Source organism: Python bivittatus, unplaced genomic scaffold, assembly GCF_059951505.1.
Source record: "Python bivittatus isolate LINGU-HERP-01145 unplaced genomic scaffold, Pbiv_v1 ctg000840_np1212, whole genome shotgun sequence".
NCBI lineage: Eukaryota > Metazoa > Chordata > Lepidosauria > Squamata > Pythonidae > Python > Python bivittatus.
Genome location: NW_028277113.1, coordinates 33,082,698 through 33,100,300, shown reverse-complemented (window position 1 = coordinate 33,100,300; position 17,603 = coordinate 33,082,698). Strand labels below are relative to the sequence as shown.

Here is a 17,603-nt window from a genome sequence, read left to right as displayed (position 1 = left end):
ATTTCAGACTTGTTATATTTTCGTATTTTCCCCTTTTTCGTTATACTCACATTTTTTCATGCATACTGTCATATTGTAGGTAAAGTGCAAAAAAAGTATTTAATCCCTTTGGTTGGTATAACTACTGTACTTTCTAGAGCATAATAATTGAGTTTAATTGCACTAAGGCTGCAACCCTATACCCACTTACTTGGGAGTAGCCCCCATTTAGCTCAATGGGAGTTACTTCTTAATAGACCTGTTTTGCTGTAAGAAGCCTGAAAGGCATTGACAGATATAATATTAAAAAACAAAATCTATAAATGTATAGAGTAATTAAAAGAAATTGATTGACACATTGTAAGTGCTGACTGCATCTCCAATCTCCATTTGGAGATTGTTTTTCCCATTACCCGAGACGATACATTCATGAGCTTAATGTAGCCATTGAAAAGCCTTTAATGAATGAAAGATAATCTGGGTAGTAGCATCCACAGGAGGCGGCTAAAAAATTGGAAAGCACTGTGTTATGATAGAAGGCCTGCCCAGTCTGTAGCTGCTCCCTATGGACACTGATGAATCTGGGGCTAGCATTCCTCAATGTGCTACAATAATCTAATTTAAGAAAAGCAAGTATTTCATCTTTCATCATTTTGAGATATCATTCAGAATGATTAAAGAGATCCTTTAATAATTCTAAGCTGTGTGTTTAGAATGCACTGTTTATTTCAAATGCTGAACAGGCTTACTTCAAAGGTTGAATCTGCACCAGAGGAAAGGCTCTGTACGTGTATATCCTGCCCCCTCAGTCCAACCACACTGCATGGAAAAAGGCACCATTCATGGCCTGGTTGTACCTATATTTGTTTAAACCCAATTAGAACTCTGTGTAACTGCAAACTCTATTTTGCCGTCACCATCCTAGATGCTCTTCAGCTGTATAGCCTTCTCAACAAGGGTCATGCCATTTGGGGAATTCCACACATTTGGAAGAAGTTCAAGGGCCTGATTATAAGTAAAAATGTAGCTTGCTGCCCAGTGCAGCAAGATTGGGGGTTCTGTGAAGAGAGTCAATATGCCTGGTCTGTAAGAGCATTTAAATACCCCATAAGGAATTTAAGTAACCTGTGTCACCAGTAATATAGATCCATGGTTACTGTGAATGCCTAGTAGACACAAACCTATCTAGTGTCAACTGCTTTCTTAAGATAATTATTTGACCATCTTGGGTGGGATTTAAAGAGGCTAAAGTCACATGATCTCCTGATTACCTAAACGATTAGAGTATTTTTGGTTCACTTCTTGTTTGCCCAACTCTTTTAATGCACTGGAACAATATTATGTGATAGTGGTTACTCCTCTTCAACTGCTGACTTTCTGTTGAACCCCACTTTTGGCTCTTTGAATCCACTTTATCACTATGACTAAGTATATTAGTAAATTAGTGTTCATTTAGGAACTGGTGTATTACCTAATCCAGTTAAGAACTGATAAAGTTTATTTCTTTTGTTTCTTAACCTGGTTCAGTTATCTACAAGTCCATCTACTCTGTGGCTTCTCCCCATCCAATTGGATCAAGCATGTTCATCCATGATTCTTCCCTTAGGGATTATCATCTACAGAGCCCAAGAGTGGAGTCATCTTCATTGCAGGCCCACGTCTTTGGAATATTTTACCATCAGAGATCAGAATAGGTTCCACCCTAGAGAGCAGATAGTTATTTTGTACTGTTTTTTTTTTCATTTTATTATACTGTCTTTATATTTTAAGCCTTTTATTGTAAGAAGGATATATAAAACAGAGACCTGCCAGATTGGAATGGAATACAAGTCTTAATAAACAAATAAATAAGATAAATATTTTCTCCAGTTACTAATGTTAGTGTTCCATCTTATACCTTGGTCCTTTATAATAATTTCTTCAGGTGTATTTCATGCCAGCATGTTTAGATAGTATATGTAATTATTTCACTGAACTTGAAGTTGTTTTGGGAACCCTGAAGAGCCCTTTTCTTTAATTATTTTAGCAGCTCAGTTCAGATGACAAAGCAATACTAGATTTGAGGTAAAGAGATTCTATCTTTTTAATAGGTTTGTATAGCTCTTTAATGGGTTCCTGGGGCAAAATGGCAAGTACACTTGGGGATGCGAAGTTTACAAATTGATATTAGTGTGATATAAGCATGATATACATCCTAAAATGGTATTATCGGATGTTTAGTAGTGAATAGTTGGGAAAGAGTGAGTTTTCCTTTGCTTTAAGAGAACTAGCTCCTTGATTGCTTTGGTCATATCCATGCTTGCATTTATTTACAATTGTTTTACAAGTATTACTGGAAGCAAAATATACTCCAGCCTTGCTGCCAGCTCTTAGATTTGACTCTAAACAAGAAGTCTTGTTCTCTCATAAAGCCTTAGCAGTGTTATGACAGCATCCTTTAGACTTCAGTTATTTTTATAAAGATAAATGTTGTTTTCAGTAGTAGAAAATGAATGTGGACCACATCAAATATACTAGAAGTTAACTGCTTCTATTGGCTTTTATTTACAGCCTCAAGGATGTATAAAGACAATCATTTAGCCACAAGGCATACGTAGAAGAAAACCACTGCTTCATTTTGGCTTCTTACATATCCTAAAGTAAAAAACATTATGGCTATTTAATGCCATGTTTTATAATGACCCTTGTGGAAAAACAATGTGTTTCATTTTTGCTGGTTTCAAAATGGGTTCTATTTTATTAAACACTAGGATTATTTTATAAATAAAATGCATTGCTCATATATGATTAGAAAAAGCAGCCATTACGTTCTCTGTCTAACACTGAAGAACAACTATGCATGGAGGAGAATGAAAAAAATAATTCAGTAATAAATCACAGTAAGGAACAGAGAGATGAACAGAGCCTCTCACAAAAGTGGTTTATGCAAGGAGATGGGCATTCAATAATCTAAATGTGTTATTTACACATGCACAAAATTAGCTGGTCTGCTGTCTAACATATTCTGACATATAAAAATAAAAGTAATGCCAAGTGTTTCAAGTCAGATTACTAAATCTGATCATTGAAAAATATCTTCAGTGATATTTGTGCAAATGATATTCCTTTACAGCATTATATCCCACTTTTGTGACACTTTGAGGAAGTTAATAAAAGCAACAAAACTTAAATTACAAAATACTCCTTATGTGCATCTCCTGAAAGCCTTGACTGCCAGCCCCAAGAGCTTAGCCGAAATTTGTTCACCAAACTGTATTCTTAATGTGAACAAAGGGGAAAATGATTAATTACCCAGGAAGTAATTAAATTAGCTATATTAATTTAATATTGAATTCAATTTTAATTCAGTTTTTAATTAATGCTAATCACATTTCGTTTTTGTTCTAGTCACATTTATTCCTTAAATATGAAAAGCCAGAGAGCCAGCTGAAAGTCAAAATGGTTAAAATAAGAATCTGAGCAAACAGCATGGAGATGACTGGACCTGTACACTCTGCAAGGCCCCTCTGGCTTGACAATGCATTTTTCTGTAATCTGCAGTATACTTTGTGCCCTATGGAGATGAACTGAGGCTTCCAGTGTACACAACAGGAGAATTGTATTTCCACAACAGTAATTCACAAATACTGTGATTTTCCCCAATAAAAAGGTTTACTTTTATTTATATGGATAAAATACATCTATGTGGTAAAGATGTGGTAAATGGTAAAAATCCTTTTATTATCCACATTACTACAGCAGCAGTATTCTGGTCCCATGATTTTCTCTATAGATTATTTTTAAATCATACACAAATTTGTAAGATCTTTGTGTACATTTTCTCCTAAGTTACATGCAATTTGAAAGAAAAAATGCAATTAATTCTTTACTTATATTTTAACATACACATTACATTAATGCAGGCTTTAAAATACAAATACCATGATACAGATTCTTTATAAAAATGTAAGTGCTACTGTTCATATGTCACTTTCAGAAGAGTACTTTGACAGACCTTATTTTTACAGAAGGATGAATATAAGATTACCTTGATGTCAGCATTTGTCTTGCAAGAAACATCCAATTTCTGCTGTCACCAGAGGTCATGGTGGTTTTTACATCCCCAATGTATATGCAGGATGATCACAACTAAAATACTTTTCATGATCCCAGTTTTCTAGGAAAAAATAGTTTTGGTATCTTTCCCCAAAATCTTGCAAATTGTATTGCATTTACTTTTTTCCCACTTAATTTAACACAGAACCACTGACAACCAAGCTAACTTCCTTCTGATCCTTTATCTATTAAATACTTTTAAAAAATATAATTTGCAATGGTTATTTGGTTTATTTGACATATGAGAATTTAATGACTATGGTTGTAAGTTCTAATTTTTCACTCAGTTACACAGTACTTTATCAGAAACTTGGAACATTATGATAAAATGGATGTTTGAACAACACATAAATTCATCTTTTGGTAATGAGAGAAGGTGACAATATGGTCACCAGATGCTAGACAATTCATATCCTGCTGAAGTCAAACAAACAGGCATGTAAAACTTTCATCTTTAGAATGCATAACTGAAGTGTGAAAAGTAAACATTAAATTCACATTTGCAGCCACTTTCTATGCATCACTGAGATATCTGGATACATCCAAAGACTTGCAAGTAAGCATATGAAATATCTCCATTGAAAAATTAATTGGTATTAGTTCCAAAGCAGTTTCAGTTACAAAAGCAAAAACATTACCTTTTTTAAATAAGTAATTTTTATTGAAATTTACAGATACAAAGATAAAAACTAATACAAACTAAGAAAAATATAAAGAAAAAAAAAGGGAAGGGAAGGGAAAAAGAAAAAAAATAATGAAGAAAAGAGATATATAAAGAAACATTCCCCCCTCATCAACAAGTACAATTTCAGTAACTTATCATCTTCTCTGATACTTCAACAAAAATCTCTTCTTCTCATATCTCATCTCTTATCTATAAATAAATTTTAAAGCCTCGTGGTTCAGTCGTAGTCAGCAAAAGTCCATTAACCATTACCAGAAATAACATATTTTAACCTTAATCAAATAACCCAGTTTTATATTCCTTTCCTTTCCTTTTAACACAGTAACTAATCACTTTCCCTAAAAACAGAGGATCTCTTCTTCCCATATTTTATCTCTTATCTATAAACAAATCTTTAAAGACTCATCATTCAGTCCCAGTCAAGAAAAGTCCATTAAGAGCTACCACGAACAACTTATATATTTTAACTTTGGTCAAATAAACCAACTTTGCATTCCTTCCATTTACTTTTAAGAATCTTGAACTTTAATCACTTTACATAGTGTCCCGAAAGTTGATCACTTTCCATTTTCTCTTTATATCTTCTCAGAAACTCCTTCATAAGTTTCACACGTCTCTTTGGTAAATCCGAGATAAGAAAGTTATCCAAATCACTTCTGATTTATTATTTGTATGTCCCTTTTAGTTATAATGGCATCAGCCAGTTTCATTTGTAAATCCAGTGTAACATTTTTTCCATATCATTCTTGTAGCCTGACATTTTTAAATCTACTTTCAGATCCACATTTGAATCAGCCTCAGGCTCTATTTTGTCCAATAAAATCTGTTCCTCTTCTGTAACCCCTTTTAAATCTGTTTTTATAGCAGACAATCTTAAAAGTAATTTCTGAGTGCATTGTTCCCAAATATCCTTGAATTCTTTCGAAGTCAGATTAATTTTCTCCATTCTGTATTAATGGGTCTCTTCTCTTTTAATTATAATATTAGTTTTTTTCTGGTTCCCTCTAGTGTCCAATCTTCAAAGTCCTCTCTCATGTTTTTTTTATAATCAACATTTTCTCATGAGAAAGTTACACTTAATTTCAAAATCTTCATATATTTTTTATAAAATTTTAAACAACCCACAAGAAGAATTCTTGTAATTAATTTCAAAATCTTATTTCAAGTCCCTCTGGGCCCTTAGTCTGTTTATAACTTTCCAAAATCAACTCCTCTTCTGTAACCTCTTTTGAATCTGTTCTTATAGCAGACAGTCTTAAGAGTAATTTCTGAGTTCATTGTTCCCAAATATCTTTGAATTCTTCCAAAGTCAGATTAATTTTCTCCATTTGGTTTATTCCAAAATAAGAATTTTTTAAAGTCCTTTAACTTACATAAAACTTCTTTCATCAAGGATAGAAGGAAACTCACCCAGTGTAATGAAACTTGCCTGTCTGAAGGTTCCTAATATCCAAAAAGCTGTTAACAAGCAATTTCCAAACGTGCCTAAGAAAGGAAGGATGCGAACCCAGTGTCCTTTTGAAGGCTTCGAACAACAGGTTAGGCAGAGTTGGCTTTCCCGTCACCCGGAGGTCTAAAACCTGCCAGAGACCACTATCTTATGGTCTCCTTGTGGGGAGCCACTGTATGGAGCACTTGTGGGCAATCCTGGACCTCTTCTTGCTCTGGAGAGGAATTCTAAGGAGCCAATCCATTCGTCAGCTCCTCGTTCCACTGTGGTTGCTTCCCCGGAAGTCTCCACAACATTATCTTTAAAGGCCTTGTGAGACTAGGCTGAAGCTGCCATAACCTAAAGATGAAGCAGGCACGTAAGCAGAGAGGACAAAAGCCAGGAAACCTATCTATGGGATCCCTTCGTGGAGGTAGATAAGAAGGAAGCAAGTTGTTAAGGAAAAAAACAAAGGACATAAACCAGAAAAAAAGTTGGGCCTGAGCATATGGAAACCCCAATCCCATCAACAACTGCCAGACTTGTGAATCAACAAAGCAAGGACTTTTGGGGATAAAAGGGGTCCCAAAGCCCGCCCAACTCGTCTGAGTTGTCTGAGCTGAGTCATCTGAGTCACCTTTGGATCCAGACTTGGCGGCTTCCGTCCCTCTAGCTAGTGCCTGGCAGCCTAGTTGGGAAGGACGAGGGTAAGTGTGGATGAGTGCGTGTGTGTGTGTAGGAGAAAGAGCAAATGTACCTTGCAACCAGTAAAGTTTTGCTGTTACTTTAAATTCACTGGGTCTCCGTGTATTACAAAGAATCTCTTGTGCCTCAGTGTTCGGTTGGAAGTGATTTGTGTGTATCCCCAATTATTTCCCGGCTGTTGACCAGGGCTATGTATCTGTCTGCTCCAGCCGCACCTATCTGGAAAACCCAGGTAGAAAGCAAGGGGGGCTGACAAGATCCGCATGCCTCAACAGGCTGTGAGTGTGTGAGTGAGTGACCATAAGCCGAACCTGGGAGCAGCGTGTGTAACAGCCTCCAAAATTGCATTTTTACCTATCAGTTCTAAGAAGTCACACTGGGTTCTCTTTCTTTGCCCAGTTGAAATGACACAAAATAAGAGTCTGCATCCAGATGTAACTTCAGGTATCTTCAAAAAGAGTTTTAAGCATAGATTAGGGCTGGCAAATTTAGACAGCTTTTAGGAAATTGTTCTTTAGGGCTTGAGGGTTCTATGTGATAGCAACAATGGATCTGGATCATTTAAGGAAAATAAATTGTTTAATTTTTTTTGGCAGGTTATACCAGAAGGTGGCACACAGGTAGTAATAATATTATGAAATCAAATTTTACAGGTGTTTTTCTAACCCATTTTCAGGGTGAAGAACATGAGTTAGTGAAAGAAAAGGAAGAAAAATAAATATGCTCTGTATCTGTGAAACAGAAAGGGGAAGAATATAATAGATCTGGGAAGTAGTAATGTGGGGTTAATTATGAATGAAAGGGCTAAAACAAATGTCATAAGTGTCAATGAGTGTCATCGAGATTGTGTTAGTCATGTATGAAAGCTAGAATGAATGGTGAATGGTGATCATGGAAGAAGTAGGATGAGTCTTGGGGGGAAAATGAATAAATGCAATCCGGGAGAAAAATTATTCTGTTAAGTGACATGAATGGATGGGTGTGAATAAGTGACTATTTGGAGACCTCAAAATTAAGGAGATTAGTGACTGTTTGGTGAGTATCAGCTTAGAAGAGGGTCTGTTTGTATTGAATACATACTATCAGCATAAGCCTGCACATACACATGGCAAAGGAATAAATATAAATTTAAAAGCATGATAGATTTGATTACATATTATGAAAGATTGAGAGAATGTGAAGAATACAAAGGTGATAAGAGGTTCTGAATCTGGGACAGACTATTATTTGGTAGTGTCAGCAGTTGATCTTGGGAAAAAATAGACATGGAAGAAAAAAAAGAGAGAAACAAGAATCAAATAGAATGACTGTAGAAAGAGAAAGTAGTTCCTGCCTGGAAAAAAATATTTAAAGACAGATTAATCTCCCAACAGAATTAATATTTCAGAATGAAGTGTACATTAGGAAACATAATATAGCAAGTGTTCAGACACAGAAAAGAAAAGCCTTTGATATGGTGCAGTGGAAACCTTTGGAGCAAATCTTCACCAAATATGAATTTCCTCTCTCTCTTTTAATTAAATGGATTAAAATGTGATATCTATGTTCTCCAGCCATGGTTATTACCAATGGAATTATTTCCTCATCTATCAAGATGTCTCACAGAATTCATCAAAGTTGTTATCAATCTTTTATATTTAATTTGATATTGGAACCATTGCCCTTTCTAATCAGGCAATTAAAGGACATTTTGGGTATAACAGTGTCTGGATACAGTAGTTGAATACAAACTATTAGTATATTCAGATGATATATTATGTCATAATGATAATTAAGAATGAATACCAAGTATTATTGATGTAGTATAGTGGTTTGGTAAATTATCAGATTATTTAATTAATCAGAATAAGTCCCCAATTAACTGGAGTCTCTTTATAGCTCTGATATATCTGTGGAAATTTGTAAAACTTGAGATTTTATTTTGTGTCTGAATCATTTTAAATACTTTGGAATAATTATCCCATGGATTTTTTGGGTTGGGAAGGGGGTAGATCAATATAGAGATAAATGAGTAGTTAAAAGTCCCAACAAACTTATGGGAAAAAATAAATTTGGTAAAAATGAATATTATTTGATATTTGTACTTAAAGGGATCCCCACATTAGTACCTTTCAATATTTTAAGCAGATTGATAAGTTGTTAAGAAAGGTTATATGACAAGAACTAAATTTTCTTTATCAAATTAAGGTTATCATACAAAGGCAGAGAGTTCTTTCCCAACTTTCAGTGTTATTACTGGCATGCATTTTTTCTTCTATATAAAAATGTTGGTGATTAAATTTTTTAAAAATGATGGGGAAATTAAAAACCTAGAACATGATCCCTTGTAAAATTGGGCAGGGGCTTGGTTCCCATTTTTAGTCAAAATTCAGTTTATGGTATTTCCAGCATTAAAGGCTGCAGGGTATTTCTAGAAGATGTTGGAGTGGACATATAATTTTGCCCCTTATTTACGTGAGTCTAGCATAATCCCAGTTTTACAATTTCAGGTAATTTTTCTCTTGGAGTTCAGAGGCTAATAGGGGTACTAATACTTTAGATGTGCATATTGCTGAACAAGTTTTTAAACCACTTAAATTATGGAATTTTGAATTGCCTAAAATTGCAGAATGTCTGTATATTCAATTAAAACATATTTAGATTTCACAGTTTGGTTCAGATGCATTAATGGCATCTAAAACTCCTAACTTACTATCCACTTTAAAATATATTTTGGACAATTTCAAATTTACTTTATTTTATATATAATTAAAGAATATTGTTAAGATAGACATTACTTATTTGGAAGAATTTTGGAATAGAGATTTGGAATATTCCATATTAACATCAGTAGTTAAAGGTCTTTAAAATATTAAGTATGTTCCATATGATTTTAAAATAAGATTAATTCAACAATACATTTTGGTTAAATGAATTCTGGATAATGTCATGTGAGCCAGTGAACATGTGGTCATGTTGTCTCACTGCCTCATACCATTATCTGAAAGTCATTTTACCAATAAGAACAGCCTTAAATCTATACTCAATAGATCTTTTTTCATGCTTGCTGAGCATTTCAAAATGTATAGAAAGCATTGGCTGCCATCCCTTTCTTCTGAAAATATAAAAATTGTTTCATTATCATGAAAATATAAAATAACATTTATATATATGATATGGGCTTATCCCATCACTGTCCCATTTTTGTTTAACATGCATACCTTTGTTAATGGGATTCTGAGAAGCATAATATGGTTTAAAGAACTGAATGTGATTTTGAATTAAATACCATTTTGGGGGGGATTTATCACTATATGAAGCACTCTAGATTTATTAAGCATGGAATGGAATGAAAAAGATTACTCTTTTAAGATAGAAAGACAGTGCCACCGTGAGATTTACAGTCTTGGATTGATTATGTATGTTTGTTTTCTGCTAATTAACTGGCTCTTTATTGATGCAGTGATTATTGCATGTATTCATGTAGTCGAGCACTATTATTCCATGTAGTCAAGGTTTAATGTTGTGTTTTACAGACTCAGCTATGTGATGGAAGGCATGAGCGGGGAGGATTCTGGAAGGGAGCTTCAAGGTTACAGGGAGGGGGAGTGATATTCCAAGCATCTCCTCAGCCCCCAGCTGGACTGTGTGAAAGTAAGGGGGAAGAGACTGGCCCCTCCCTAAGGGCTTAGTGGTTATAGTTGCTCTCATTGGAGAAGTAGAGTTAGTCTGGCGAGATTCTCTCTATTAGGTGCAAGCTAATAAAGAAGCTGAGCTGATTTCTGGACTTTCTTGTGTGATTCTTGGGCTGAACCTGACAGCTATTTGCTTTTATATATATTATAATCTATTATTATTTGGATTTTTTTCTTTTTTGTATTTTTCCTTTATTTCTTAAAGCAATGAAAAATTAAAAACATGAGAGATTAAATGAAATGCTTAGTAAATGGTTCAGCATTGAGCAAGATAAGGATTTGTGATATTCCCATGGTTATTTAATATATCTATGGATAAATGTATAGGGAATATTTATGGTGATATTAGAGGTGTTGGGAAGATAAAGTATGTGCACTTTTGTGTGCAGATGATTCATTGTTGGCTGAGAACTTGAATTATTTATATCATGATTGTACGATCCAAGACAATGTAAGAGTATGGATCTGAAAATTAATGTATCAAATATGAAGGTAATTGTGTTTGACAAGCAAAATTGAGTGAACAATTGCAAGTTAAACATAAATGGCAAAAAATTAGAGCAATTAGGTGAATTTGTATACCTAATGTATATAGGGGAACAGGAGCTATTCGCCTCTATTGGAGCTATTTTAAGATGTACAAATGCTGCTACAAAGGAAATGAATGGTAAGTGGTCAAAATATTTGTCAAAAGAAGCAAAAATGGATCTGTTCAGGAGCATGCTTCTGCTCACTTTGCAGTTTGGAAGTGAGAGTTGGGAGTATCAGGAGAAACAGTAAAGTAAATTAAATGCAGTGGTGATGGGAGTACTTAAAAAGGGTGCATGATAAAAAGAGACAGGGTCAGGAAAGAATAGGTGCTGAATGAATGTAGATTGAATACAAAAGTGAGTGAGCAGTACAAAAGAAGTACATTCAGGTAGTTTGGTCATATAGAAAGAATTAATGGGAATCAAATCACAAAACAAATATATGAAGAGGGAATGGGTCAAGAAGAAGAGGAAAACAAGGAAGTTGTGGTCAGATGGAGTTGATGAGAACTTCAGAAGGAACAAGATGAGAAGTTTGAAAAGGTGCCTGGAGTTCTTTCTTGTGGCATGATCTGTGATGAGTTTGAACTGCTGACTACTGGGGAAGTGGACCAGGTTCTCCGTGCTGTCAGTTCAGTCACCTGTTTATTGGACCCATGTCCCATCTGCATTGCAAAAGTGGCCAGGAAGATGACCTGTGGTTGGGTCCGTGCTATGGTGTCAGCCTGCTTGAGGGAGGGGGCCATCCTTGGACCCAATAATTGTAAATAACTCTTGTCCTGTCTCCAGCCTTCCATGTCACCTGCTCTTTGGAATATCATCCTGAAGTTAGATGAGCCCCAACCCTATTGGCCTTCTGGAAGGCTCTGAAGACATGGCTTTGCCAACATGTCTGGGAATCTGGCAGTAGTATGGATTCCATTCTCCTGCAGATTATGTTTTTTAGGGTTTTAATGGTTCTAATGTGTTATCAGTGTGTGTATGTGTGTTATTTCTTGATTATTTATATTTGTTTTTTTCTTTTTTTTAACTCTGTGAGCCACCCAGAGTTGCATATACAAAATGCATGGCTATATAGGTTGAGTAAATAAATATTTCTTTAGGAAGGTTGTTGAGAAGGTGGTCAGTCTGCAGTTGATGAGAAACCTAGAAGAAGCAGATTAACCTGACCCATTTCACTTGGGTTTCAGGATGAGATTTAATACAAAGACAGTTTTGGTTTCAATTGTAGATGACCTGTTGCAGAGCTGAGATGGAGGCATTTCATTCCTCCTTGTGCTCCTTGATCTCTCAACGACTTTCAGTACCATCAGCTGTGTTATTCTTCTGGGCCAGCTCTGGAAGTTGGGAATTGGGGGAACTGTTTTACAGTGAGTTTTTCTCCTTCCTCAGGGGACAGTCTCAGTCTCTGTTGTTCAGATGGCTGAAGGGTGGGGAGAGATTGCTCCCTTTGCCTTTCCTTTATGGGATGCCAGTGGGCTTGGCTTTCTGTCCCCTCCTACTCAACATTTATATGAAACCGCTGGGTGAGGTTATTTGCTGATTTGGAGTCTGGTATCAACAGCATGCTAATGTTGCTTATCCCAAAAGATAATGGCATGATGGATACAGTCTCTTTCTACGTTAAATGTTAAACTAGTTCAATTACAATTTATTCATATTTTTAAAATTGTGGCACCCTGTTTATGTTCAAATTATGCAAATTATACAATAGAACTTTTTTTTCCTGAAAATATAAATGGAATTGATCAGGCAAATGTTGTTAACAAATCTAAGTTGCTAAATAAATAACACAGATTAATGCAACAATTTTCAAAATCTTTGAGAGATATGTGATGATAGGCCTAATATGTCTGTTCAGCAAAAATCAGCATATTGTGTCATGAACTGGGAAATATGTTCACACATATACATGCATAAATATGTACATATATGCATACCCTTTGGGATTACTTCTGAACCAAAGGAAAATCCAAACTTCCAAATCTTATTACTTGCTTGTTTTCCTCTCGTACAATCTAGCTCTACACCATTTGGTAGTGCTTTAAATTGTGTCATTTATTACTTCTGAGTAAATTGGGAACCATTGGATTTCTCCACTTAGCCTACATTTCAGAACTGGTCCATTTTAAATGTTGCCTTGAACTTTAAAGTTATTTTTTAGTTATCTTTTATTACACTAAAAATATTTTACTACATCCAAAAATTATGCCCTTTTCTTTATAACCAGTTTCCTAGGAAACTTCTTTACTGTCTGTGAGTTAACTCAATCATGATGGCATGTAATTCTTTCTTGTTCACTTTCATTCTCCCTCTTGACAAGTGCACACGTTATAGATAATAAGTTTTGTCTGCTTTAAATTACTTGACCTTCCTTTACTGTGTTCAATACTTTTCCTGCTATGCAGATTGAATAGGTTTTTAATTGCAATTTTAAATACCCTCATCCACCCACATTTATTGTGCATGAACTATGTCGTGAGCTGCTGAACATAAATGGATGGAAGCATGGAGGCAGCTGCTAAAAGTTAAAGTGATGCCATTTTGTAATTGAGTTCTTGTCCTTGCTCTGTCTCTTTTTCTTTCTTCTCCAGTCTATATCAGGATTCCTTAATCATTTTCACTCCACAAAGTTTGCAAAACAGAACAATTTATATACATAAATTGCACATTTAAAATTTCATCCATGCACTGCAACAATAATCATTAGTGGGTGTGAAAAACATACAGTGCAAGAACAGAAGCCAGTAATATTATCTTTTAGCTTCGAATCTAAACACAACCTGTTTGAATGTCCTTACGGTGGCCTTTTCAGTGATGCCCCCCCCCCCCCGGCTGTATAATGCTTGTAAGAAAAATGATAAAGACCTGTGTATTTTTCAAACTAAAGGAATAATAAAATAAGAACTAGGCTAAAGACCTAAGTATTCTGTTTTGTTTCCACAGTAGTCAATAAGATATCAATAGAAAACTCACAGGTAGGTTATGAAGGCAGTAGCATCCTTCTGCTTAGAAACTAATATTCAGAAAATACTTCCTCTGACATTGAAATAAATGGCCATAATGAGTAGCAACCATTGATAGTTTTATTCTCAGGATTTTTTCTAATTCTTTTGCAAATGTGTCCAGTCACTGCATCTTGTAGTAACAAGCTGTATCCTGCGTGAAAATGGGGTTTTATTTATTTATTTGTTAGATTTATATCCTGCTTTCCTTCCAGGTCCTCAGTGTGGTACATCTATCACTTCTTCCATTTTTCCCACACAGTAACATCTGAAGGATCAATTGAGCTAAGAGATAGTGACTGGCTCAAAGTCACTTACTAAGCTTCCACAACAGAGTGGGGAGCTTCAGCCTGGGCTTATCCACACTGAGGGCTCATCCACATGTTCCCTGTCAATGTATTTTTTTTTCACCCTTGAGGTGAAAGCATGTCATTGTGAAAAGCACAGCTCCATGGCATTCTTCTTCCTTTGCTTCAGGAACGAGGGTGCTAGATTTGAGGACCTCACTTGAAGGTGGCAGTTAACTGCTGCTGCTTGAATACACTGTTGGTAAAAGAGTATGGTGGAGCCAAGCTCCACAGCTCATAAAATTTACTGCAATCTCATCCAGAAAAGGCATTTGTGAATGTGAAGAAAATAATAAATATTTGGTGCTTTCTTACTGCAATCCAGTGGAAACTCAAACCTAGTGCATCAGGAGTGGAGGGGAGAAGATACATTTCAAAGAGGGTATGTAGATGAGCTCTGACTTCTCCCTTAACAGATGAGACTTGAAATTTTGTAAAAGAAGAAGAGACACACTCCTCCTCCAGTTTCTCTCCATGATGCATCATTTTAAACATTGCTGTCATATCCCTATGCAACTGTTGATATCAAAGTGTTGCTTATTTTGGTTGCCCTTTTGTGCAATATTCTTTTCTTGATGTCTCTTAGCTTCAGCTGTTTTTATTTTTACAGCTTGTCTTTTTATGCTGTATTAATATTTTTATTCCTTATATTGTTAAAGAATTTTTATGGGATTTTTTGATGTAACTTTGTTAGGATAACTTACAAGTACAATAAAAAAAAAAGCCAAGTTTTCAACTGGCCTACCATGAAATATATTCACATAGGTAAGGCATGCAGTGAAATTATGATTTCAGCATATCTCAGAATTTAATAGAAATTGTATTTTCAGGATATTCATAGTTTGGCATGAAACTGTACAAAACTGTATTCAGCAGTACAGTCAGCTAAAAAGATATCAGTAGTTCTTTTACCAAAATTGACTTATATGCTAAGCTTCAGGCTAGAAGAAGTAGCAGGCGTTGAGTGTGAAACTGCAAGCTCCATTGGTTACCACAGAAATGGCTGATGGCCTTGGAACAGTCTGTAAAATTATTGGTGGGATCATCATGTGAAAATGATTGATACTTACCACAGTTGTTTTCCAATCACATGCTGCCTGTTTTCAATGATTTTCAAGTACCCCTCTAGCTTTACATTGCTTCAGTGACCTCTTAGCACTTCTACGAAACTGGTAATTACAGTACATTCATAAGGATGATAACATTAACATAAGCACTAAAAAACACTGCAAATATATCTCTCGGCAATGATTGTTGGTTGTGTGTCTTAGAAATGCTTTGTGTTATCCAAACATTTCATTTTTCTGAAGCTGACCTGAATTTTAGAAAAGGCTTGCTGGAGATAGGGAGTGGAATTGAAGAGAATTTGATAGCTCTACAGTATGTATAAAATCAGAGTTGGTTTCAATTTTGAGCAGAATCGCGATGGTTAGAATATTTTGGGAGGGGGAACATCAGTAAGAACATTCCAGTCAGTGAAGTGAAATATGATGCTAATCAGGGAATAGGATAAAGAGAAGCCAAATCTTATATGTAGATTTAGAATTGTGTGTATGTCTCTGCTGCCATCTGACAGTCATCCTGTTTTTTACAGCCCATATACAAATAAGGCAAGCAGAAAACAAACAAACAAAAAAAGTAGAAATACTGTAGCAATTTTCTAGAAAGCAAAGTTTCTACTAGGAAGAGCCAACTGAATAGTTTATATATTGTTACTTCAAATAATTGTTTAATTTATAGTTTTGCATCAGTTTATATAATTCAAACAATAAATCCTGATCTGGACTGGTTTTTAGCTTTGTTCTGGGACACTGTAGGACATGAAATTGGAGTTCCCATAGCCCACAGTAGTGCTTGAAACATTTGTTTAATTGAGATGCAGGAGAAAACATTAAAGGAAATCCTCTCCTTAAACCAGGCAGATACCATTGTTAGACCCTGCAGGCATGTGCTGAGGCCTTGATGACTATCAAAGAATACATATGCTCTGGCTCCAAACCAGCTTAGAGTGCAACTGTTTGGATTATGGAGTTCATTGCAAACTAATGTTAAAATGGTTTTAAATGGTTCCCAGATTGTTCTTATACAAAATTCTGGATCTTCTGGAATTATGCATTATTGCATAATTTGGATACAAAATCTGAATTTCATCATGGATTCAGGCATGAATAGCCTCCTTTTGTATCTTCTGTTTCAGCAGAACAAACTTTTGTGCTTGACAGTGCTTCTATTCTGATCCCCAAATAGAAACATACATCTCTCCCTGCTAAATTATCAATTGTTCAAGAATGAAGGTGAAATCACAGAAATGGAAAAGAAAATGGCTATACAATTTGTTCAGTCCCTTTTTGAATAATTTGCAAATGTTTGGCAGCAAATATCCTAAAAGAGAAATCAGCAGTAGATAGATACGTAGAAACAGCAGTATTCCTCTGCTTTGCCTTTCCTCCCTCTATTTATCTCTTGCTTCCCCCATCCTTCCCATGACTGATATAACCACCTTCCCTCTTCTGCACTGTGACTATAGTGGGGACTTTAAGGACTCCTTCAACTTGCCCAGTACCACCATAACCCCTTTAGAGATTTAAGTGGTGGATTTTCACTGGGGCATTAGAAATTAAGGAATAAGGAGTAAAGACAACTTTTTTAGAAACGCATTTTGGTGGCAGTAGAACCAATTTAATCTTCCCAAAAAGGTATAATGATGCCATCTACCACATGGTTGCAACAATAAGATTATAACATCCCAAATGCTGTGGAGTCTGAATAGTCATTTTTCAATATAGAGAGAGGCAGCCATTCTTCAGGCCTTTTCCATTCCATTCCATCCTTTTTTACCCAACCTGTTTTTTCCAGTTCAAATTATTATGGAGAGAAAGGGAGATGTGAAATGTGAAAAATGGGTCAGAGACTACATGTACCACTGCTCTCTTTTCCCTGCTTAAAAATCTCTTAACAGCATTTTATGCCTCAGTAAAGATCACAGACGTATGAGAAGGATAAGCATTGGATGAAAGGAAGACATTTATGCTACTGATGGAAGTTAAATCCACTAATCAGATAAGGATTTGGTCTATTATGGATTGCTTGCTGAAAACAGAATTTGATAAAATTCAGGGTAAAAGAAAGATAATGAGAAAAGTTAGTAAATAAG

At 35.4% G+C, this 17,603-nt stretch overlaps 1 long non-coding RNA gene across 1 annotated transcript in view; it reads left to right on the top strand.

Moving 5' to 3' along the window:
- Positions 1–17,603, top strand: part of LOC148213724 (uncharacterized) — a 136,561-nt gene that overhangs the window by 5,893 nt on the left and 113,065 nt on the right. The window lies entirely within an intron of this gene.